The 25,652-nt window shown below is 43.9% G+C and overlaps 1 long non-coding RNA gene across 1 annotated transcript; it reads left to right on the top strand.

Moving 5' to 3' along the window:
• The first annotated feature begins 4,676 nt into the window (after positions 1-4,676).
• On the top strand, positions 4,677-11,742 carry LOC140468115 (uncharacterized). The gene is made up of 3 exons (XR_011955594.1): positions 4,677-4,781; positions 6,979-7,038; positions 8,226-11,742. It is a non-coding gene; the product is annotated as an uncharacterized lncRNA (long non-coding RNA).
• The last annotated feature ends 13,910 nt before the right edge of the window (positions 11,743-25,652 follow it).

The following is a 25,652-nucleotide window of genomic DNA, read 5'->3' as shown; positions in this document are numbered from 1 at the left end:
TAGAAGCTCAGAGATCTCAGAGGATAATAAGGATAGAGAAAATAGCCAAGATAGAGAAGGGAGAGCCCATAAAACGGAATTGAAAACAAAGATACAAAGTTGAAAGTCAAGACACTGGTGTACTGGGAACCTTTGTAGGTTAGTGACCATACAGTAATCTGCATTGGCATTTACGGAGAGAGTGCAACAGATTAATTCCTGGGATGGCAGGACTGATGTATGAAGACAGGCAGGATCAGTCGAGACTATATTCACTGGAGTTTAGAACAATGAGGGAATGAAGCATGTTTCTGATGACCAGGGGATCCAGAATCAGAGGTTACAGACTAAAGAAATGGGGTAGACCATTTAAGACTCAGATAAGGAGACATTTCTTCACCCAAGGGAGTGGTTGAGGCCAGACAAACTCAATGTTTTCGAGAAGGCGTCAGATATAGTTCTTAGGGCTAAAGGAATCAAAGGGTAGAAAGTGGGAACAGGGTACTGAGTTGGATGATCCAGGTGTGGAAGGGCTAGGTGGCCTACTCCTGCTCCTATTTTCTGTATTTTTATGTTTCAGGAGTTATCTGTCGCATCCCTACACCAATCTGATTTGAATTGGTAAATGCAACAAATCCCAAGGCATGTACTGGGATCTTTCACATTGAATGCCATGCATATAGAGTCATAGATTTGTACAGCACAGAAACAGACCCTTCGGCCTAACCCGTCCATGCCGACCAGATATCCTAACCTAATCTAGTGCCATTTGCCAGCACTTGGCCCATATCCTTCAAAACCCTTCCTATTCATATATCCATCCATATGCCTTTTAAATGCTGTAATTGTACCAGCCTCCACCACTTCCTCTGGCAGCTCATTCCATACACATACCACCCTCTGCATGAAAAAGTTACCCCTTAGGTCTCTTTTATATCTTCCCCCTCTCACCATAAACCTATGCCCTCTAGTTTTGGACTCCCCCACCCCAAGTAAAAGACCTTGTCGATTTACCCTTTCCATGCTCCTCATGAGTTTATAAACCTCTATAAGGTCACCCCCTTAGCCTCTGACACTTCAGGGAAAATAGTCCCAATCTATTCAGCCTCACCCTATAGCACAAACCCTCCAATTCTGGCAACATCCTTGTAAAACTTTTCTGAACCCTTCCAAATTTCACAACATCATATACCGTGTGAACTGTGGGGGCCATGGGGAGGAAGGGGGCCAGTGGTCAGCTATATTCGCTCTTGCCCCTGAGCGACTGGAGACACTGAAAAGTTGTGTGAGACCGAGGACATAGACTTGAATTGCACCAGGACAGATGGTGAAATTTGAATTCAATAAAAATCTGCAATTTAAATGGTGACCATGTCACCATTTTGCAAAAACCCATCTGGTTCACGAAAGCTCTCTGGGGAAGGGAATCTGCCATCCTTTCCCAGTATGGCCTACACATGACTCCAGACCCACTGCAATGTGGTTGATGCTTATCTGGGAAATTAGGGATGGGCAATAAACACTAGCCTAGTCAATGATGCTCTCATCCTGTGAATGAATGAACAAAAAAAGCCCACCCCCACCCCCCTCCATTGAAATTGACCTTATAAGTACGTTGCATTAATCTGAACTAGCATTGGGCAGAAGTTCCAACAACATACAGAAAGGTTACAGTTGTATGACAGCGTCCCTAGTTTGTGTTTCTTACATGATATTTTACAGTTCAGTGGGCTGTGGGTTCAAGTCCCACGACAGTGACTGACCACAAATTCCAGGTTCTCGCTCCAGTGCTTGAAGAAGGCTTGGCCTTTATTTTTTCACATGCTGGGGCTATCCAACAATTGTTGCTCATTCCTATAAGCATCCTTGAGATGGAGGTGCTGGTGAGATGTTAAACCAAGGCCCCATCTGCTATCTCAGGTGGATGTAAAGGATCTCTTGGCCACATATGAGACAGACATTGGATTTCTCCCTGGCATCCTGGGTAATTTTCATCCCTGCAATCAGCATCATTTATCCAAGCAAGAAAAAGCATGAACTCATTGGTGACGTATGATCTTGCTATGTACAAATTGGTAGCGGATTCAACCAAACCGCCCCGTGGCCCAACATTTCAACTCCCCCTTCCACTCTGCCGAGGACATGGAGGTCCTGGGCCTCCTTCACCGCCGCTCCCTCACCGCCAGACGCCTGGAGGAAGAACGCCTCATCTTCCGCCTCGGAACACTTCAACCCCAGGGCATCAATGTGGACTTCAACAGCTTCCTCATTTCCCCTTCCCCCACCTCATCCTAGTTTCAAACTTCCAGCTCAGCACTGTCTCCTTGACTTGTCCGGATTTGTCCGACCTGCCTATCTCCTTTTCCACCTATCCACTCCACCCTCTCCTCCTTGACCTATCACCTTCATCTCCTCCCCCACTCACCCATTGTACTCTATGCTACTCTCTCCCCACCCCCACCCTCCTCTAGCTTATCTCTCCATGCTTCAGGCTCACTGCCTTTATTCCTGATGAATGGCTTTTGCCCGAAACATCGATTTCGCTGCTCGTTGGATGCTGCCTGAACTGCTGTGCTCTTCCAGCACCACTAATTCAGTATTTGCTTTCCAGCATCTGCAGTCATTGTTTTTAACCTACCTGATTCAAAAAGAGTACCCACTTTGTAAAACAGTTCATTGGCTGAAAAATGCTCTGAGATGTTGTGAATTGGGGCAAATTCTGCCTTTGATCAAGTTGTCCTAATAATGAAATGGAAGAGTTCAAATGACCCAGATCATTGTGAGTTGATAAATGACTGGACTTTCAGCATCTTCTCTGCTTCCAAACTCCACCTTGCCAATGGTGTTAATCTAACCAACATTGCTGTTGCTTATTTGATTTTTAAAGGCCCATCTCTAATTGACACATTGCTTCATCAGCACATGATTGTTGAACATTCGTAGAGTCTAGGAGTGCCTCAGCGCACCAAGAAGAACTGTGGGTGGGGAAAAGATTAGCAAATTACAAAACCAAAAGCAACGTCAATTATTCGAACGCTGTAGGTGGTTCAACCAGAATGACGACAGAAGTACTTTGTGGGTGGATAGAGGTGACGGGACTTGTGTTCCTCGGGGTAAGGCAATGGAACACATTTCCACGGCTATGTCAACATGAAGAACAGGCCAGGCACAGCACTGGGTCTGAAGTAAATGGGGTCACTTTAGGCAACTATATTGTCAATAGAAAGGTTGGGAATGCGAATCAGAAATTGAGATACAAGGTTCCTGAAGCAGTTCTCTGTCCAAAGGTAGAATGTTATGGGGAATAACCAGGTAAATGTCAAAAATCACACAACACCAGGTTAGAGTCCAAAAGGTTTATTTGGAAGTACTAGCTTTCAGAGTGCTGCTCCTTCATTAGGTAGTTGTGGAGCAGGATTATAGGACACAGATTTTACAGCAAAAGATCACAGTCTTATACAGCTAATGCAATATATTGAACAAACCTAGATTACTGTTCAGTCTTTCATCTTTTAGAATGGGTTGCAGGTTTCAATTCATTAATATGTAAATCCCAGAACTTCTTTGAAGTCACAGCCCCAAGATAACGTAAAGTTTTATTTAAAAAAAAGGTGCCATCTCAGTTCAGACCGAGCAAGACTTAACAGCATTCTAGGTTTGTTCAATATATTGCATCAGTGTATGGCACTATGATCTTTTGCTGTAAAGTCTGTATCCTATGATCCTGCTCCACTAATTACCTGATGAAGGAGCAGTGCTTCAAAAACTTGTACTTCCAAATAAACCTGCTGGACTATAACCTGATGTCATGTGATTTTTAACTTTGTCTGCCCCAGTCCAACACCGGCACCTCCACATCACAAGTAAAGTGTGATCTTGGTGGAGACTAAGGGTGGGCGAAATCACATTGATCTCCTATTATACTCCCAAATGTGTTGCATAACAGACCTTGAATTCCACTCTGGCCCGATTTCAAAGCCATGTGCTGACCATGTTCCTGATAACAGCCCTGGCCAGGCAAGCCAAGTTTCACGATAGACTTGTCAAATAAGCACCCCCCCCACCCTGCTTTGTGATTCATCCTCTGACACCCAACCCATACAAAATGAGTCTTCAAGCCTCAGCAGCCTCCAGCCTGGCCCGTGGCTTAACCCCAAACATTGCACGTTCAAGTCCCACCTCAGAGACCTGAGCATGATCTCTCGTCTTACCCATCAATGCATTACTGAGAGAGTGCTGCACAGTTGGATGCACAGGCGAGACTTTCAATTCTCCCATCTGCCCACATGGGTGGATGTAAAACATCCTGCTGAATTATTTTGCTGAAAAGCAGCCGGTTTATGACGGGTCTGTCTTTGGCCCTGAAACAATATCCTGATACAGTAGTTATCACATTACCTTTTGTGGGAGTTTGCTGTGTGTACATTGGCTGCTACAGTTCCTACATTCCAACGGTGAGTACACATCAGAAAGTACTGGATTGGCTCTCAGTTGCTTTGGAAATTGCTAAAATTACGGAGGCTGGTCTATTTTTGTAATTTTCTGTTAAGGTTTCTACACATGGATCAAGACTCTGGTTTGTAAATATAACTATTTAAATGTACTTTAAAAACCACCCTTTGGTTTCTCGAACAATTACAGATTACAATGTTGATGAAATTAGTCTACTTCTTTCCTAGGTGTTGGAGTTTGAAACATTAGTAAACGAGGAATGTGGGCGTTGCCGGCTAGGCCAGTATGTGTTGCCCATCCCTAACTGCCCTTGAGAAGGTGCTTTATTAAACCATTACTGATGACATATTGTAAGTACACCCAAAATGCTTTCAGGTTTTTGATGCAGCAACAGTAGAGGAACATTGATGTAGTTCCAAGTCAGGATGGCCTGCGGCTTGGAAGCAAATGTGCAGTGGGGTGGTACTCCCACACTTCTGCTGCTTTTGTCCTTTGGAGTGGTTGTGGTCAAGAGTTTGCAAGGTGCTGTTAAACTAGCCATGGTGAATTTTTCCAGTGCATCTTGTCGTTGGTACACATTTTTAACAATTCATTCACGGGATGAGGGCATCTCTGGCTAAGTCAGCATTTATTGCCCATCCCTGATTTCCCAGAGGGCAGTTAAGAATCAACCACATTGCCATGTGCCTGAAGTCACATGTAGGCCTGACCAGGTAAAGATGGCAGTTTCTTCCTTAAAGGACACTGGTGGACGTATATATGATACAAGGGTGCTTTGTGCTCAAGGAACAGACTGATGCAATAACCGTGGTTAGAGTGACAGCCATAAAGTAACACTCTTGATTTTAATTCTGGTTGGGTGTTGGGTAGGGAGGTGCTAGTCTGTGTTAGAAACTCACCCCCTACTCCAGGAGCAAGGTTATTTTAATTTAGCAGGTCAGGCAGCATCTGAGGAGCAGGAAAATCAACGTTTCAGGCCGGACCCCTTGATCAGGAATCAGGCTCTGGGCCGAAATGTCAATTTTTCCTGCTCCTCAGATGCTGCCTGACCTGCTGTGCTTTTCCAGCAACACACTCTCAACTCTGATCTCCAGCATCTGCAGACCTCACCGTCTCCTATTTTAATTTAGGACACGCAACCACCGATATGCTCAAAAATACATTTTAAGGAGCACTTTACAGGAGGCAAGCGAGGTGGGGAGGTTCAGGGAGGTCAAAGTCTAGATAATCTGAAGGTTCATCCAATGATGGTGGGAGAAAGAGCATTGGAAATATGTAAGAAGAACGGCTCTCAAACTGCAGTCCATAGAGACTAAAGTCAAGAGACTTCTGGCTCCCCAGATTTGGGAAAGCACATGACTCAAAGTTGAACCTTTCAGTAAGAGGTGCTGGCAGAGGAAGGTGGTGGGACAATGGAGGAAAGAGTTCTTCAGAAGAGCATTAGTATTTTCAAGGTGCTCCCTGGTCACTTTTTTTCCCAGGCAAGATGCTGCAGAAATTAACATTGATGAAATTGAGTCTGTGACAGGATGGCATACAAACACAGCAGCTTAACCAGACCAAAAAGCTTCTCTCCATCTTATGCTCACTACTTTCCTCTGTCTGCGTGTTGCAGAGGGAGTTTGAATAGTTTCTGTATTAGAGAAGGAGCCACAAATGGTATGAAATGGATGCTATGGTAGATCAGAGAGTGTTACAGTAAGGGGTGTTTGGGGACTGTACTTGTATAGTTTCTATATTAGTGAGGAGCTAAAGACAAACCTTACATCAGCGAGTGTTATGCTAAAGAGATACAATACTGCTAAATGTGTGTCAAAGTGATAGCATTGTCTGTTGGTAAAACATCAATGACCTTGTTATATCACAACAAGAATATACTCATAAGAATAATAACAAGAAAGTACTGGAAACTGAAATAAAAACTAAAAATGCTGGAAATGCTCAGAAGGTCAGTCAGAATGCGAAAAAGACAAAGGCAGGCTAGTGTTTTGAGCTTGAAACACTTACTAGAAGTTCACATAATCAAAACGTCATTTCAAGGGATTAAAAAGAGCACTTTGAGAGCTAAAAATAAGAATTTCTCAGATTATCATGTCCCTCATAATCAGCCTAAAGCCGTTGCACATGATTAATTAATGAGAGTTGTGCAGATTGGAGACGGGAAGGTTAAAGGTTAGGCAGTCATATGACAAAATCTCATGACAAAATACATAGAGCCAGAGTTGGCAACCTAATCAAGGACGCCCTGGTTAGTAAAGGCCTGTAGATAAATTCTAATGTAGATATAACATCATTGGGGTATTCAGCAGATATTGAGATTAAATCATAGAACAATGTAGAGCAGTATGAGGCTACTCATCCTTGAATGCCTGTGTCAGGCCTGAATGATCAGTTCCACTTCTCAAAGCCCTGCAAATATTTATTTATCAAATATTTATCCCATTCCCTTTAGAAAGTTACCATTGAACCTGCCACCCCTGCTCCTTCATGCAGTATTTTCCAGATCACAACAGCTCATTGTTTTTTCATATCTTTTGCCATTCACAGATATATCGTCAGAGGAAATTGAGATGGAAGCTCTGGATTTCCCCCTCCCACCTCACCAGGGTAAGCAGGTAATGGCACTCTCTGTGTAGGTGCCAGGGAATTCCCAGAGAGAGAAAATCTCAACAGATACCTGGTATAATGAGTCCGCTCTCTTTGTTTCTGGTCTGTGTCACGGACTCATAGTGCCGAACAGCACGGAAACTGACCCTTCGGTCCAATTCATATCATGCCAACCAGATAGCCTAAATTAATTGAATCAGATTTGCCAGCATTTGGCCCATATCCCTCCAAACCCTTCCTATTCAAGTACATTGTAATTGTACTCGCCTCCACCACTTCCTCTGGTAGCTCATTCCATACACACATCACCCTTTGTGCGAAAATATTGCCCCTTAGGTTCCTTTTAAATCTTTCCCCTCTTACCTCAGACCTGTGCCCTCCAGTTTTGGGACTCCCCTATCCTGGGGAAAAGACCTTGGCTATTCACCCTATCCATGCCACTCATGATTTTATAAATCTCTTTAAGGGCACCCCTCAGCCTCTGACACTCCAAGGAAAATAGCCCCACCCTATTCAGCCTCTCCCTATAGCTCAAACCCTCCAGTCCCAGCAATATCCTTGTAAATCTTTTCTGCACCCTTTCAAGTTGAGCAACATCCTTCCTATAGCTGGGAGATCAGAACTGAACACAGTATTCCAAAAGTGGCCTAATCAATGTTCTGTACAGCCACAACAAGAAATCCCAATTACTATACTCAATGCACTGACCAAAAAAGGCAAGCATACTAAATGCCTTCTTCACTACCTGCAACTCTACTTTCAAGGAACTGTGAACCTTTACCCCAAGATCCCTTTGTTTGGCAACACTCCCCAGACCCTTGCTAGTATGGGTACAAGTCCTGCCCTGGTTTGCCTTTCCAAAATGCAACACCTCACATTTATCTAAATTAAATGCTATCCGCCTCTCCTCGGCCCATCAGCCCATCTGATCAAGTTCCAGTTGTGCCAGTGGAACACAAACTCCTCGCATGCAGAGCAGCAGTAAAGCTCCTCAATTGGCCCATCTCGGTTTACAATCGAGAGGTCTATCTCACCTCACTTATTATTGAGCTAAATCTGTCTCTCAAAGTTCTACTCTCAACACTAATGGTTTGGAAAAATGAACAGGAGGTGAAAATAAGTTTCTCAGGATGTGCAGCATCTTTGGCAAAGCTGATATTTATTTTCCATACTTTCACACTCCTCAGGAAGGTGGTGGTGAGCTGCATTCATTTGACCCGCTGCAGTCCATGTGACGTACGGATACTCACAGTATGGCAGCCAGAATTTTGACCCGGCAACGATGAAGAAACAGCAATGCATTTCCAACTTCACGTGGTGTGTAACCTGGAGATGACTGTGCTCCCTCACATCTGTTGCCTTTGATCTTCTAGATAGTAAAAGTTACAAATTAGTACTCCTTCCTGAGCTAAAGCCAATTGTGCCAATCCAGCCAACACCAATGGACACTTTATTCTGGAGATTCCTGCTTTGCTTTTCTCCATGCTGATATCAATTAACAATCGGAAGACTTCAGAACTTAAATTTAACTTCACAGAAGTCACACAATTTCTGAAAGGAACAACACCCACCATTCATATAATTCCCTTAATGTAGTAGATCAAAGGAACAACCATCAAACAAAATTTGACAGTGAGACACGTAAGAAATATTAGGCAAGATGATCAGAAGCTTGGTCAAAGAAGTAGGTTTTAAGTAGTACAAGAGCCGACCAATAGCTGTGAGCTTCATTTCACTTAATGAGGATGGTATAAAGTTAATAAACTAGGGTCATGTGGTACAGTGGTAGTGTCCCTGCCTGTGAGGTAGGAAGTCCAGGTTCCTGTACCAGGAGTGTGCAATAATATCTCTGAACAGGTTGTTTTGAAAATATCTAAAGTAAATTAATTGCACCATCTCTGAAACATGTTGCTTCGTGCGGATGAATAGCCTCTGCACTTTCCATCACCCTATCTTGAGTAACTGATGCGTGGTTAAAGAAATTGCTTAATCTGACCCAGTTAGATGCTTTGGCCAGGAGTTTCCGTGACAAGTTGTCTTTTGTTGCTTGAGGCTCTAAGTTTGCTCAATGCAGTGTCATTCTCAGAAACCTTCACATGAAACAGATGGGGCAGCTGTCAAGTCTTTATTTTAGGGCAAGGCTGGGAAATATGTAAGTGAAATCAAATTATAACACAAACCTTTACTTATTCTCTTAAAAGGAATAGAAGACCAGTATTTATTACAGGGCACAGAAACTCCTGAATCTACATAGTAAAAGCAAAGTTGATAAAGTTGCCATAGTCCCATAGGATCATAGGCTGCTCTCTCCTTAGCGAGAGATGAATGATGGTGGTTTAACCTAAGGGTCATTATGCTTCAGGTGAGGGGTGAGGTTGAGAAGGCAGGACCTATATGGGTATCATCGTTATAGGCTGTGCAACCCAAAACCTGACCACTCAATTGGTAAGACTTGATGGAGGTGTATAAAATCAGGGATGATTTACATAGAATCAATAAAAGGAAATGTACCCACTGTCTGAAGGGTCGACAAGGGCCATAGGTCTGCATGAGACTCTTCCTCCCATCTTCATCTCCTTCTGTAAACAGAACGTGCTCTCTTCCCTTGTTATTTTATCTAGCTTCCCCTTTAAATTGTATTTACATTATTCGTCTCAAAGGAGGAAGCATGTGAAAGCTTTGGAAATTATTTCCAAGACTGATTGCAGGGATGAGGGATTACAGTCATGTGAATAGACAGGAGAGGATGTGATTGTTCTCCATAGGGTAGAGAAGGTAAGACCTGATGGAGGTGTATAAAATCAGGGATGATTTACATAGAATAGATAAAAGGAAATGTACCCACTGGCTGAAGGGTCGACAAGGGCTATAGGTGACTGGCAAAATAAACAGTGGTGACAGGAGGGAAAATATTTTTAATCAATGAGTCATAAGGATTTGGAATGCACTTCCTGATAAGATTCAATCACAACCTTTAACAGAAAATTGGATAAATATTTGAAGAGCCAACACGGACTTAATGAGTCGAATGGCCTCCTTCTGTGCTATACTATTCTAATTATGCTTTCCACCTTATCTGGCTAACAAAGTTTCCATAGGACACCAAATCCGATTTGTACATGGTGTGCTTGTATCTGTAGCCCCTACAGTTCTGGAATCCCCCTTTCCCCCATGGTAGCGAACAACCTCTTGAAGCCAACCCTATCAGAACCTTTGAGGATCTCCAATGGGTGATACTCAGTCTTCACTTTTCTGGATAAAAGCAATCCCATTCAGTTTATCCTCGTTGGAATAACCTAATTGTGCACCTGAGTACATATTGTTTGCAACCCTTGTCATGCATATCTATCATTTTTTTAATAGGAATTACAAGTACTCCACTTGTGATCCAATTAATATCTTACAAGAATGAGAAGCCCTATAGTAGTCCTTCTTTATGTGATTGCAATTTGTTGGCCTTGTCAGTACAATAGGACAGTGCATTCCAAGATCTTTTCCTCGTGTGACCCCTGCATCAAGACTGGGTGTGAGGCCAGAGTGAACACTTGGAGTTTTGGGAGAGGGTTGGTTGAGAAGTCAGATGGAGGTTTCAGCTGTTGGATGGAGGGGCTTCATTTGTTGACAAGTAGGGGGAACAAAGAGGAGTTGAGTATGTTGGGAAGGGGTGGGGGACTGGGTGCAAGGTGTTGAAAAGGCAGATTTTCTACACTCAGAAAGAGCCACCTACCCATTTATGAACTTGTTTCTGCACCAGCCATGGGACGTCAGGAGACGTCCATTAGGCCACATCCACCAACTAAACAAAGAGGACTGAAAGGGGGTTTGCAGCTGCAAGGAGTTAGTCCTCAGTCCATGGCTGCCATTGCTTAGGGTTCTTCGGGTGCCGTGGTACTGCCCCCATCTCTGATCCAAGAAGCCTGGGTTCAAGGCCCAACTACTGCAGAGGTGTGTAATAACATGGCTGAACAGGTTGTTCAAGAAACTATCTAATTGCCATTGATATCCATGACTCTTGTTACCCGAATGGGGTTTGCGAGTCACAATTTGGGAACAGGAGGGCTATGGTTAGTAACTGTGGCCAGGCATAATCCAGAAGGTTTAAGCACATAGCTGCATACTCATAACACTCCACTCCCATCATAGAACCTTTTTTTCCTATCTGTAAGTCAACTAATGAATGGAAGTGCTGAAAAATAAATGCAGGAATTTAAACACAGATGGTTGGCACGGTGGTTAACACTGCTCCCTCACAGCAAGGGACCCAGGTTCGATCCCTGTCTCGGGTGGCTGTCTGTGTGGAGTTTGCACAGTCTCCCTGTGTCTGTGTGGGTTTCTTTTGGGTGCTCCTGTTTCCTCCCACAATCCAATGATGTGCAAGTTAGGTGGATTAGCCATGGGAATTACAGGGATGGGGTAGTTCTGGGTGGGATACTGTTTGGGGGTCAGTGTGGACAGAATGGCCTGCTTCCACACTGTAGTGATTCTATAATTTTTATGCCGTTATGAATTTTCTTATGGGTTTGCTCTTAACAGTGACCAGAGAATTAATTTTCAACCTTAAGTAGGACTTGAACAATGAAGAGGATACCTCATTCTGGGACAATGGACTCTATACGTAACCTAGGGAACAGCACTTTGGTATATAATATCGGAAATAACTTGCTTTACATATATATGACAAGAAGAAGTAAATCCTGAATTTAATATGAGTAATTGCTAGTTGTGTAGGAACATTTACAAATTTTCTTACATGTGTCAATGTTTCAGTTAAACAATCAATTAGATTCTAACTGGCAAAGTGTATCTCTAAAACAGAGTCTGTAAGTTGGCAATTATGTAAATGTTTTATGCTGCACTAAATCTAGTTTTTGCTTTATCATTCAATGATGGATTTTCTTTATTATTTGCTCATAGGATATGAGTATTGCTGGCAAAAACCAATGTTTAGTGCTCATCTCATAACAATCAGTCAGAAGGTGGTGGTGAGCTGTCTTCCTGACAAATGAGGGGCTTGTTCAACAACTTTAGAAGATCATTAAGACCCAACCACCTTCCCATAGGCCTGGATTCACACACATCTCAGACTGGGTATTGATGGCTGATTTTCTTCCCTTAAGAACATGAGAGAATCAGAAAGGATTTTACATCAAGTTAGATAGTTACATGGTTGCCATTACCAAGGCTAGACTTTAATTCACAATTTATTATTCACAACTTATTGATCATCAAGCCATGTCCCTGGGTTACTGGTGGCATAGCCACTATTCTACTGTTGCTTAATATTTTAGCATTATTTGAAATCCTAACAATGTAAGAAGATTGCCAAATGCCCCAAAATTATTACAGGGAGTAAACTACACCAATTTGTACCAACAGGCCATCTTCAATGTTGAAAGAATGTCTCAGGTGCTTCACAGGGCAAAAAATGGTCACCAAACCATGGAAGGAGAAATGAAGAGGTGATGCACAAGCATGAATTGGAGGAGTTTCAATGAAGATCTAAAGGAGGAGTGAGAGAGATGGAGAAGGGGAGAGAGTTAGAGAGGGAATTTCAGGGCATACAGTCTGGGTGATTAAAGGCACTTCCATTAACAATGAGACTCAGAGGATGATTGCTTCACTGCTAGAGGGATGAAATTTAAAAACAGAGAGGTTATGCTACAGCTATATAGGATGCTGGTGAGGCCACACCTGGAGTACTGTGTAAAGCTTTGGTCTCCTTACTTGAGAAAGTCTGTACTTGTGCTGGACAGGGTACAGAAGAGGTTCACTAGGTTGATTCTGGAATTGAGAGGATTGTCTTATGAGGAGAGATTGAGTAGGCTGGGACTATACTGACTGAAATTTAAGAATGGGGGGATTCTATAGAAATATATTAAATTATGAAGGGAATAGATAAGATAGAAGCAGGGAAGTTGTTTCCACTAGTGGGTGAAACCAGAACGAGGGGGCATAGTCTCAAAATAACGGGGAGCAGATTGAGGACTGAGCTGAGGAGGAACTTCTTCACCCAAAGAGTTGTGAATCTGAGGAATTCCCTGCCCAGTGAAGCAGTTGAGGCTGCCTCGTTGAATGATAGATTGATTTTTAAACAGTAAAGGAATTAAGGGTGAGCGGGCGGGTGAGTGGAGCTGAAAAGATCAGCCATGATCTTATTGAATGGCGGAGCAGGCTCGAGGGGCCAGATGGCCTACTTGTGTTCTTATGATCGTGGTGGGATAGAGGATGGGTATGGGAGGGTGCACAAGAGACACAACAAGATCTTGTGTTTGTACAGTGTCTTTAATATACTGCAATAAAATATTCCAAGATGTCCTGCTGGAATATCCAAATTTGATGCACCTTAGGCATATTAGAACAGGTGGTCAAAGCGGTAGATTAAACGGGCCAAAGTAGTGAGGATAGAATCAGAGAAACCGTCCCTCAGGCATTGAGCAATTGGAATTGCCACATTGCAGCAGATCAGGGGGTTAGGAACGGACCAAGGAATTAAACCTGTACATGTTAATAGATAATAGCAGGCTATGAACATATTACAGGAATGGAAAGTCCAGCTTTATAGAGAACATCACCCAAGAAATTACAGGCAATATAAGGAATAAAAGTGGTGCAGTTGTAGAGCCTCTACCTATGGACCAGAAGGTCTAGGTTCAAGTCCCACCAGCTCCAGCAATATGTCGCAACATGCATGAACGTATTGATTAAAAGATACAGAAGTAAGGAATAATAAAGGGACTGGGAAGAGTTCAGAGAATTAAGTTTAAATGGTTTATCAGCACCCACTCAATCCTGTGATATTATTACCTTCTGTTATGCAAGACAAAGCCTGTTGCCTGAAACGCCCTGTTCTTGCTACTTAAAGCTGCCTGTTTTGCAGTATGTAAATACCCAGCATGTATTCTGGTGGGTGTAACAGAGTAGCCACGGACATCTCCAAAGCCTGTGTAATTGTCTGTTATTGGGTGTGTTTGCCAGTATAAGGGTGGGTCTGATTCCAGCAGTTTCATTTTCTTATCCGTGGCCCTGTCCTATGGCTGGGTGCACACTGTTTACACCTACTTTTCAATTTGCCACTTATCCTCGGAACACCCATGGAGATTTTCACTTACTTGGAACTCGGTGGGAACACGTCACTTTGGCACATTCCAACAAAGGCACTCCTGCATCCTGTGTGTTCTCTCAACACTCCCTGGCACTCTTACCCCAACATCCCAGAAATCTGTAGCCTCATGCTTCCAAAACGCTGTGAGAAGAAGCTGCTGCATACACTGCAGGTTGGGGTGTAATGGCCAGAAACCAATCTCCACAGTCCAAAAGGAGTGCTGCACTTTCAATCATTCAATGTTTTGGACTGGAGGCCCCGGCTTGCTCTCTCAGGTGGTTTTAAAATCCTATGTTAGAGTTCACCCCAGTGTTCTTATCTGTAAACAAACATCACAAAATAGTTGATCTGGACAATATTGCAGGGCAGTTTTTGGGACTTGTTGTGCACACTACACTACGACTGCATCCTGCCTGGGTTTAAGCTACAAGAGAAGCTAGATAGGCCCAGCTTGTTTTCTTTGGGGCAGACAAAGCTGAGGGACTGCCCGACTGAGATGTATGATTATGAGGGGCATGGGCAGGATGGATAGAAAACCGCTGTTTCTCCTTAGTTGAAGGGTCAATAATGAGGGGGGCATCATTTTAAGAAGAAAGGCAAGAAGTTTAGAGGGGAGTTGAGGAAATCCTTTTCACCCATAGTGATTAGATTAGATTATTTACAGTGTGGAAACAGGCCCTTCGGCCCAACAAGTCCACACTGCCCCGCCGAAGCGCAACCCACCCATACCCCTACATCTACCCCTTACCTAACACTACGGGCAATTTAGCATGGCCAATTCACCTGACCTGCACATCTTTGGACTGTGGGAGGAAACCGGAGCACCCGGAGGAAACCCACGCAGACACGGGGAGAATGTGCAAACTCCACACAGTCAGTCGCCTGAGGTGGGAATTGAACCCGGGTCTCTGGTGCTGTGAGGCAGCAGTGCTAACCACTGTGCCACCGTGTCGCCATAGTATCGTGGGAATCTGGACTGCATAACCTGGGAGGGTGGTAGAGGCAGGAAACTTTACTACCCTTAAAAAGTACACGGTTGAGCACTTGGAATGTCATAACATCAAGGCTATGGGGCCAAGTGTTGAAAAGTGGGAAAATAGCGGCTCAGTGGTTAGCACTGCTGCCTTCTTGCACCGGGGACCTGGGTTCAATCCCAGCCTCAGGCAACTGTCTGTGTGGAGTTTACACATTCTCCACGTGTCGATGTGGGTTTCCTCCTACAATCCAAATATGTGCAAGTTAGGTAAATTGCTCATAGTGTTCAGGGATGTATAGGTTAGGTGCATTAGTCAGGGGTAAATATTGGATGGGGGTGGGTGGGTTACTCTTTGGAGGGTTAGTGTGGACTTATTGGGCCAAAAGGCCTGTTTCCATACTGCAGGGATTCTATGGAAAAATGTAGATAGGCCAAGGGCCTCTTCTGTGCTGTGTTACTCGATGACAACAGTACATTTTTGTTTTGTGATGATGGCTGAGCCTGTACAGGTCTACCACAGGCAACCAGAATATTCCCTGGCACAGGCTCAGTGTCACAACACTCAGTGTTGCACGACACTTGCAAAGCCTTGTGCAACTGCTCCAGTCTTGCTCCCCTCTATCGCCCTGAGTGGATCAAGTTGTGTAAACTGGATGAATTCAGAACACCCTCAGCGTAACCCCTCAAACATCAGCAAGCCTGCCAACTGAACACAAAGCCAGGTTGGAGAGGGTGCAGAGGAGACTTACCAGGATATTGCCTGGGCTGGAGAGTTTTCGTTATGACGAGACTGGATAGATTGGGTTGATTTCCTTAGAGCAGAAGAGACTGAGGTGAGACATGATTGAGATGTATAAAATTATGAGGGGCATAGATAGAGTAGACAGGAAAAACCTTTCCCTGTAGTGGAGGGATCAATGGCCCTCAGATTTACTCTAAGGGGCAGAGGTTTAGAGGAAATATTTTTTCACCCAGAGGGTGGTGGGAATCTAGAACTCACTGACTGTAATAGGGGCAGAGACCCTCATAACATTTAAGAGGTATTTCTTCCAATCCCTACAGTGCGGAAGCCAGCCTTTTGGCCCATCTAGTTCATCAACACTCCAAACAGCATCCTACCCTTTACTATCCCTGTAACCCTACATTTCCCATGGCTAATCCACCTAGTCTGCACGTCTCTCGACGCTTTGGTCAATCAACCTAACTTGCACATCTTTGGATTGTGGGAAGAAACCAGAGTACCTGGTGGAAACCTACACAGATACAGGGAGAATGTGCAAACTCCACTCAGGCAGTTTTCCAAGGCTGCAATCGAACTCAGATCCCTGGTATTGTGAGGCAGCAGTGGTAACCACTGAGCCACTGTGCCACTCCACCATTTCGATTTGCACTTGCAATGCCAAGGCATATGAAATTATGGGCTGAGTGCTGGAAAATGAGGTTAGAATATTTAGGTAGTTGATTTTGACAGGCACAGACTCGGTGGGCCAAGGAGCCTTTCTCTGTGCTGTTAAACAGCTATGGGTCTATCACTCTGATCACTGATCTCTACTGGAAAAGCAAATGGGGACCTTCCAATGATGCAGGTTAAAGGAATGAAAATCAACCAAGATTCTCACTCTCATCAATATCCAGTGACATGTGGTGGATGAAAAAAAGTTACTTTGTTTTTATTCAGGTTGGTAGACATAGGTTCCATTCCTGTTGCTATCCGTCACATTCCGAGTCTTACAAGGGAAGTACCAGTCATGCCTTATGCATCACAATATAAATTCCATATACCAAACAGCAATGGTAGCATTTTACCAACATTATAAGCAGTGCTTTCCTGTTAGAACAATGCAGTGTTGACACGACAAGAAACCCAGAGCTTGTGAGTTCAAATCCCAACAGGTCAAGTTGTGAAATTGAGTCTGGTTAGAAGTAAGATGGCAATGGTGAAAGGGAAACATGGAATCTTGCTGTGATTGGTTTGCTCATGCCCTTGTGAAAAGGATCTCTCCATTGACAGCAGGCCTTGCTCCAGCCTGTTACATTGTTTAGGCAGGAGAAGGACCCTGTGAGGTCACCTGCAAATATGACTCACTGCTGTCTCGAGGTAACTCAGGGTTAGGATGAATGCAGCCTACATCCTGGGGACAAATTAATCCATAACAACAACAACAATATACAAATACAACAACTAAAACAAGACATTAGAAAATGAATGAGAAAAGGTGGGCACTGAGTAGAAGTTGGAGAAAGTGAGCTTCAGGTAGATGAAGAGTTACAAAGATTTTCAGGTGATGGCGAAAACAGTGCAATAAAGAAATGAATAAATTATATAGAGTTTACAGCATGGCAACAGATTGATATTTATGTGCCATACAAGCCTCCCCCTACACTTTAATCCTTTTGACTTATCTGTTTATTCCCTCCTCCCTCATGTACTTATCTTGATTCCTCTGAAATGTATCACTGCTATTCATCTCAAGCGCTGCCTTCTGCCTAGAAGGTACTACGCAAGAGCAGACGATGCACGGGGGAGACACAGCTGCAGGTTCCCATCCAAGCCACGCAACATCCTGACTTGGAAACGTATTGCTGTTCCTTCACTGTTGTTGAGTTAACTCCCTTTCTTACAGTCATGTGAGTGCCTCTACACCAGATGGATCACAGCAGTTCAACAAGGTAGCTCTTCACCACTATCTTAGGGGCAGCTGGGAATGGGTAATAAATGTTGGCCCAGACTGCTACACTCCTATCTCATGAGCAATTTTAAAAAGTCCATTGTTTCTGCCAAAAAGCAGGACCCTGGATAATGGAATATGTGCAGTGCACTATAGTTTGAAGAATAATAATATAAGGAATGGGAGGAGGTCACTCAAAGCTTCAAGCCTGATCCTCCACTCAGTTAGAAAATACCTGCCTTTATTCTTGTACCTGTATTAGTTCTGAAATCCTTAGTGGCCTTACATAACAAAAATGTGAGCTGGAATGTGAAACTCTAGTTGCTTATAGAGGCTGTAAGTGGGGAAAGCTTAAGGAATGATTTGCAATTAGCGGCAAGGATTTTGAAATCTGACATTGGGAAACTGTTGGAGATTACGGAAAATGATGTGGCGAGTTCTGTGGGATTGCTCAAATTTGGGCATTAGAGCTTCATTCATAGGGATGTAGGAATCGGAAAGAAAAGCAACAGGGAAGTTTAACATGGAAGTGCCGGATGAAGGTTCCAGCAGCACGGAGGGAGAGGTCCTGGAAATCTTTCAGAGATCATTTGGATATGCTTTCATTGAAATAGTTCATCTCCCACCTCTCAAAGCCTCCCCTTACTGGGGGCTCCTTTGGCATGATACTGCGATAACGTAAAATGAGTCATGTATTGCCTCAGAATTCTGGTCAAAGTCAGAATTACTGCAGTCTCTCTTTAATGGCTGTTTGTGATGCTTCCATCCTAACTCATGGGGCCAGTTTCCAACCCAAGGATCCCCCTGCCCTCAACTCCTTCACATCGTCAGCTGCACCACAAAACTGCCTCAGCGAGTACCTCCAGGGGTCAGATGAAGCAAATGGACCGAGGGAGATCACACTGACCTGTACCGAATTAGCTGATCACAGCTGGGGTGGTTGCACCCTCAGTTAAGGAAAGGCAAGGGGAAGGTTGCTTGTTGGTGTATGTGGGAAGGGTTGGTATATATTCATCTAGAATTCACAGCACAGTAAACACTCTAGGTATCAGGCTGCTGGATGAGGACAGCGCGGGCACAGCTGTGAAGACTCTTGTAGCTGAATAGCAGTGACAACAATAACTTGCATATATGTAACACCTTTAACATAATAAAATTTTACTCTGCCCTGTCCTCACAGAAGTCTTAACAAACTAATTTTCACAATAATGTGCTTAGATATAGGGGTATGGATGAGCACAGCGTCAGGCACAGCTCTGAAGACCCGTGTAGCTGAACAGCAGTGACAACAATAACTTGCATATACATAACACCTTTAACATAATAAAATTTTACTCTGCTCTGTCCTCACAGGAGTCTTAACAAACTAATTCTCACAATAACATGCTAAGATATAGGGGCATGTGATCAAAGGTTTGGTTAAAGAGTTGGATATCAGAGAGAGTTGGAAAGGATTAGAGACAGAATTCCAGAGCTGAAAACACAGCTGCTGATGGTAAGGCAAAGAGAACTGGAGGTGGTCAAGAAGTCACACTATGCTCACTGTGAAGGATTACTTGTGAATTTGTGGCTGTGTGGGACAGAAGGTTCTCAGGTTGGTAGGGGTGTCGGTGGTTGTAATTGGTGCTGGTGGACCTGTACCCAGCAAAGGGAACAGGAGTTAATGCATTAAAAAAGACTCGATATCTGACACTGCAATGTCTCCAAGCTGTCACTTATTAGAGATGGACAACACATGGCTCTGTAGCCTAAACACAGCTTCAGATACTAGCTGCGTGGTCAGGAGCCAGTGTTAACTGAAGTCTGGCCGGGAATGAGAAGATTTACAATATGATCTCATGAGTTGTAAGTTCACATAAGCTTTCAGCTTACTTACACATTTACCCCCAGCACAGTATTAAGCTGTCAGTGGGAATGTATGAAATGTTTTGGTCAGACTGCCATAGTTGTGGTTAGGCAAACAGAGAGAGGTGATTGGTGGACCCGGATCCGGCCTGTTTTAAATGATACACTGGCTCAATTTGCTGTTGCTATGCTAGCCATCCCAATCCTGACCACAAGTTCTCTCTTCCAAGAAACCAACTACCCCTCCCCACCCCGACTCTCACCCCACCCACACCCTGCCTCGAGATGAGCAATGATTGTTCTTCTTGATTTTCAAGTGTTCACACTGCCTCTTACCCTACTTTGTTGCTCACCTCCTGTAAGAAGATCCCAGCAGCCTGCATTCCAAACTTACAGCTCAGCCCCCTACTTCAGGGCTACCAGAAAATCAGGCTGGTATTTGTATAGTGCCTTTTACAACTTCAGACCATCTAAAAGCACTTTGTGCCCACGTTTTAGTAGCGCGATCACTGCGGTAGGAAACATAGCAGCCGTATTGTACACAAGCAGCCGTGAGGTAAATGGCCAAACTGAGAACTATTTTTTTTCTCTAAAGTGGTATTGGGAGAAACAATATGTGCAAGTCCACCCAGGGAGAAATCGACAGTACTCCTTCAAAACGATGCCACAGAATCGTGTGCATCCACCACAAAACGTCAAGTGGGAATATCAGGTCAATGACACATTTGAACATTCACTTGGAACTGCACTGGAGAGATTGACCCAGAATGCTATCCAGAGTCGATGGCCTGTCTGTAATATGGCAGCTTTATGAGCTTCTAAATTTACCTGCACTCTGGTCTTTTTGCATCACGCTCCCTGACCCCACTGGTTCCAAGGGACTCCCTACATTAGTTCCAAAGGAGACTCAGGGTAGGGAGTGATTCTACCAGATGTCTTTCCACTTCCCAATATTGATGGAGCCGCACACTTCTCCAGTGTATCTAGGCCTCATTTGTTCATGTGGGATGGATGGGGATCAGTGGACTATTTGAGTTGGAAAGGCTGTTCCTTGCTTTTGTCTAAGTACCAGAAGCCGTGTGAGAAGATGTCGTTTGGAAGTCTGATATTTTTCCAACAGCAGGCACACAGGGTAAAGGACTACAGCAGATAGCCATTAAGATACGCTGAGGATTGTCTCTGGTGAGGGTGTGAGAATGTAGCAGACTGCCTCACAATCTCATATCTCCAAATATTGCATTTTATCATATATCTTTTAAAGATTTTTTTATAAGGGTCTCCAATAAATGTCAAATGATAACATTTCAGATAAATATTTATATGTTATGTCCTACTCCCTTCATTATTTTGTCTTTGCCTTTGATCCCAATCCTTCACCAAGTACAGGGTTAGGCCACCATGTTTCTACAACAATTTGCATTTTTATAGCACCTGTAATAAAATGAAGCAACCCTAACCTGCACCTCCACCTCACCCCTACCTGTGATGAGGTTCTGGGTCTAACTTATGTTTTGTCATGATCCCCTATTGACTGCAGTGGAGACAGGTCAGCACCAATTTTCCAAAGACATTTTGGGATGGGAAATAAATGCTGGTCCATGAAGGAATTTCAAAAAGCGAGCTTCTAAACTTCAACAGGCTTCCCGACAGAGCTCTCCAGGGGATGAAAGATTATCGAAGAAATGCAGGAATGTAGAGTTAATGTTTAAATCATCCAATCATGATCTTATTGAATGACAAGGTGGCTTCCTCCTGTTCCTTGCTCCCATCTGGCAAGGGAAGGTGAGCTTGAGCTGCTATCATTAAGGTACGTCATGGGAGAGTGTGCCTTGGCAATTATTGAGGTCAGAGGGGTCCCCCGGGGGGGTCAGCCCAGATGATTATTGTTCCTCCCAAAGGTGGCTGTAGGCCCTCAGAACCCTACAAAGACAACTCAAGGTTAGCCCTTAGCCTGCCTGCTTCCATCTCCTGTGAAACAGGTCAGAAGCAACATGGTGCAGTCTACATCCAGTTCAGCCTCAAAAGACCATCGGGCTCTGACAGATGTCACAGGAGCCCGATATTCATTGAAAGAGGCACAAAACTGGCACGGTGCCTGTAAAAATGGCAACACTAAGGACAGTGAGGATCCCAATATTCATTTTGAGGTTCTGACAAACGAGTGCAAATCCAGTCCAGTGCTTCCCTGTCAACAGCACCACATTGGGAATTAGGAACTCTCCACCAAGGGGAGTGATTAGTTTCATTGCTGAGGAGGAGCAATGGATACAGGATGAGCCCCCTTTAACGTGTTGCTCAGAGTTGTACACCACAGAAACAGACCCTTCAGTCGAACTTGTCCATGCCAACCAGATACCCTGAATTAATCTGGTCCCATTTGCCAGCACATGGCCCATATCCCTCTAAACCCTTCCTATTCATGTACTCATCCAGATGCCTTTTAAACATTGTAATTGTACCAGCCTCCACCACTTCCTCTGGCAGTTCATTCCATACACATACCACTCTCTGTGAGAAAATTTTGCTCCTTAGGTTCCTTTTATATCTTTCCCCTCTCATCTTAAACCTATGTCCTCTAGTTTTGGACTCCCCTACCCTGGGAGGAAGACCTTGGCTATTCACCCTATCCATGTCCCTCATGATTTTTATAAATTTCTATAAGGTCAGCCTCCAATGCTCAAGGGAAAATAGGTTGCTGGCCAAGCAGCATTTATTGCCCATCCCTAATTGCCCAGAGGGCAGTTAAGAGTCAACCATGTTGCTGTGGATCTGGAGTCACATGTAGGGCAGACCAGGTAAGGATGGCAGTTTCTTTCCCTCAAGGACATTAGTGACTCAGATGGGTTTTTCCAACAATTGACAATGGATTCATAGTCATCACAAACCCAGGTCCCCAGAACATTAACTGTGTGTCTGAAAGAATGCCTCCCTCCTTTTTAACCTAATTTCAAATATTTTAATAATTAACAAATGAGAATTTTTGAGAAGGTTTGTAGCTCAGGTTGATACAAAGTATGTAGGTTAGCTTGCTGAGCTGGAAGGTTTGTTTTCAGACGTTTCGTCACCATACTAGGTAACATCATCAGTGAGAGTCTCTGGTGAAGCCCTGGTGGTATATCCTGCCTCTCTATTTATAGGCCTTGGTTTCTTAAGTGGGTGATGTCATTTCCGGTTCCTCAAGGAAAGGTAGATAAGGTCTAAATCGACGTGTTTATTGATGAAGTTCTGGTAAGAATGCCATGCTCCTAAGAAATCTCGTGTGTGTCTTTGTTTTGCCTGTCCTAGGATGTGTGTGTTGTCTCAATCAATGTGGTGTCCTTCTTTGTCTGCATGTATAGAAACTAATGATAGTGGGTCGTGTTTTTTGGATACCATGCAAGAACTATAAAAAAACACTACATTGGACAACCAGCAGGAAACTTGCTACCAGGATACATGAACATGAACTGGCCACCAAAAGACACTTAAAACCTTAAGTATCTCGAGACTGTGACTTAAAATAAATTCTAGGATTTCCAGATTAATGAACCGAAACCTGCAACCCATTCTAAAAGTTGAAAGACTTAACAGCAATCTAGGTTTGTTCAATATATGGTTTCAGTTACATGACACTGTGATCTTTTGCTATAAATTCTGTGTCTTATGATCCTGCTCCACAGCTACCTGATGAAGGAGCAGCGCTCTGAAAGCTAGTGCTTCCAAATAAACCCATTGGACTATAACCTGGTGTTGTGTGATTTTTAACTTTGTCCACCCCAGTCCAACACCAGCTCCTCTACATCATTTCTCTCAGAGTGTTACTCACAGCAGTGTCCTCGAGATTAATCTTCAATTCCCAGAGACTCCAAGCTGAGCATGTGAAATGAAGCTTGGCTGTGAGCCCAGACCCATAAAGACATTAGCACAGTATGGGTGCTGCTTTGGCAGCTGAAGTCACTTCATAACTGCTTGACTGACATCTTTAAGTGGTCATAATAAGTTGTTTTGTATGTGATATCTTTGGTCAATGATCAAGGCTGCATGATTAAGACTTGTGAAGTGTTTGAAACTTCAGTTATTGATACATCAATTTCAGACTGACACTTCAGTAGGGTTGTAGGAATAACAAGGTATTTATTTTCAAAACAATAAAGGTTTTGAATTTTTCCATTTGCAATCAGCCTTATTATGTTATGGTTTAGTACATAGTGCAAGCTGCACAAATGGGCATGGAAGGAGTATGAGTTGACATTGAGATTGGCAACGGGCAGTAAGAGAGGTGACAAATGTTGTTGGGAACAATAAGGCACATTGACCAGCATGGATAGTATGAGGGGTTGGTTGGGAACACAAGTTGGTATTATGTTGGCTTGGAGGTATGGGGATGTGCGTTGAAAGGGAACACGTTTTGTATTTACTGTGCAAAACCTTCCCTGATCCAGACAATAGTTCATGACATCTCTGAGAGACCAAATGAAGTGCCAAGTCACAGAGAGGTTGGCCTGAGGTCACAATGCTGTTGGGAGGAGAGGATATGGGAGCTGCTAGGAGATCCCAAGCCCGGCAATGGAGCCTGCCAGGCTGAGAGTGCAGTGTGTAGGTTTACTAACTCCACCCTCATTCCCATCAGCCACATTTGGAAGCCTGGGGAATGGGGGGGTGGGGAGAGTCCCAGAACTGGGTCCAAGCTGCTGTTTATAAATGGCTCCAGGGTAGTTTGGAACCTCGGGAAAATCTGGGCTGTTCACTCTGTTTATATCTCCACAGTGATCCTGCTGAATCTTTGTGGGATTTCCATTCCAAGATAAACTTACCTTGTATCTAGAACACTACTGGCTGATCAAAGTTGCAAGATCAAGGCATTGGTTTTATAGACCCAGGGGTGGGTGTCCTTTTTTTTTACTGTGCTGACATATTTGAGCAAACGCCTTCTTATTTAGCCCGGTTTAGGCACACCCAATAAAATATGCAACTCATTCTGATGCAAGGAGCTGCAACCTTTGACTGCGAGGTACCTCACAGGCGTTGCCTACATGAAAACAAAGGGCAAGGCTACAGAATGCTACGTGCGATACCTCAGCCCTGTACGGGTCTAAGGTCAATGCTGAAAAAGTTTGCATTCAGTGTTTGCTAACTGCTAAATTAACCTACTCGTTGCAATTTCCATCTCTAAGTCAGCTCACTAATCTAATCAAGGACTGTCTTCCTGACTTCATTTGTACATGGAGGTGCTCATGTTCAGCTAGTTGGACAGGAACGTCCCCAAATCCAATCTCTATCCGGTGCTAGGGGGAGGGGCAACAAAATGCAGGCTGGCACACCCAGCGCAGCACTGAGGCTGTGTGGCACTGTCAGAGGCTTCACCATTTAGGTAAAGTGTCAAACAGAGCCCCTATCCTCCCCCTGAGGAAATGCAGGGCCAGGGAGTTATCTGAACCCAAAGCTGAAATTGCCGGATAAAGTCAGCAGGTCTGGCAGTATCCGTGGAGAGAAAATTGAGCCATCGTTTCGGGGACCCAAAACATTAACTCCGCTTTCTCTGCACAGATTCTACCAGACTTGCTGACTTTCTTCAGTAATTTCTGTTTTTGTTTCAGAATTCCAGCGTCCTCAATTCTTTGTTTCGTTCTCGAGGAGTCATACCTTGGCACATGGTCATTAGTTACCCCTCAGCTCGAAACAACAGATTATCTGACCACTTATCATAACGCTGTTTGTGGAATCTCGCTGTGCAAAACTCAGCTATTGCCTGTCCTCAACAGAATCAACACTGCAGAGGGCTTCAGTGGCTGCAAAGCATTTTGGTGTCCGAAAAGGTGCTATACAAATGCAAGTTTGTCTTTTATTGCTCGGGACAGTGAATGGCAGCCAGGGTGTTGCTCAAGATTGACATGCAGGGGCTCTTACCAGACAGAACAGAAGATCACAAGGGATGAGACTCGAGCATCCAGCCCATTGAGCGGCTTTGCTACTCAGTACAATCATGGTTAGTCCTGGTTCGAACCCCATTTTTCCGTCCATTGTCCAAAACCTTGATTCCCCA

Source organism: Chiloscyllium punctatum, chromosome 46 (assembly GCF_047496795.1).
Source record: "Chiloscyllium punctatum isolate Juve2018m chromosome 46, sChiPun1.3, whole genome shotgun sequence".
Taxonomy (NCBI): Eukaryota; Metazoa; Chordata; class Chondrichthyes; order Orectolobiformes; family Hemiscylliidae; genus Chiloscyllium; species Chiloscyllium punctatum.
Note: the sequence above shows the minus strand (reverse complement) of the source record. Positions and strands in the feature narration are given on the sequence as shown.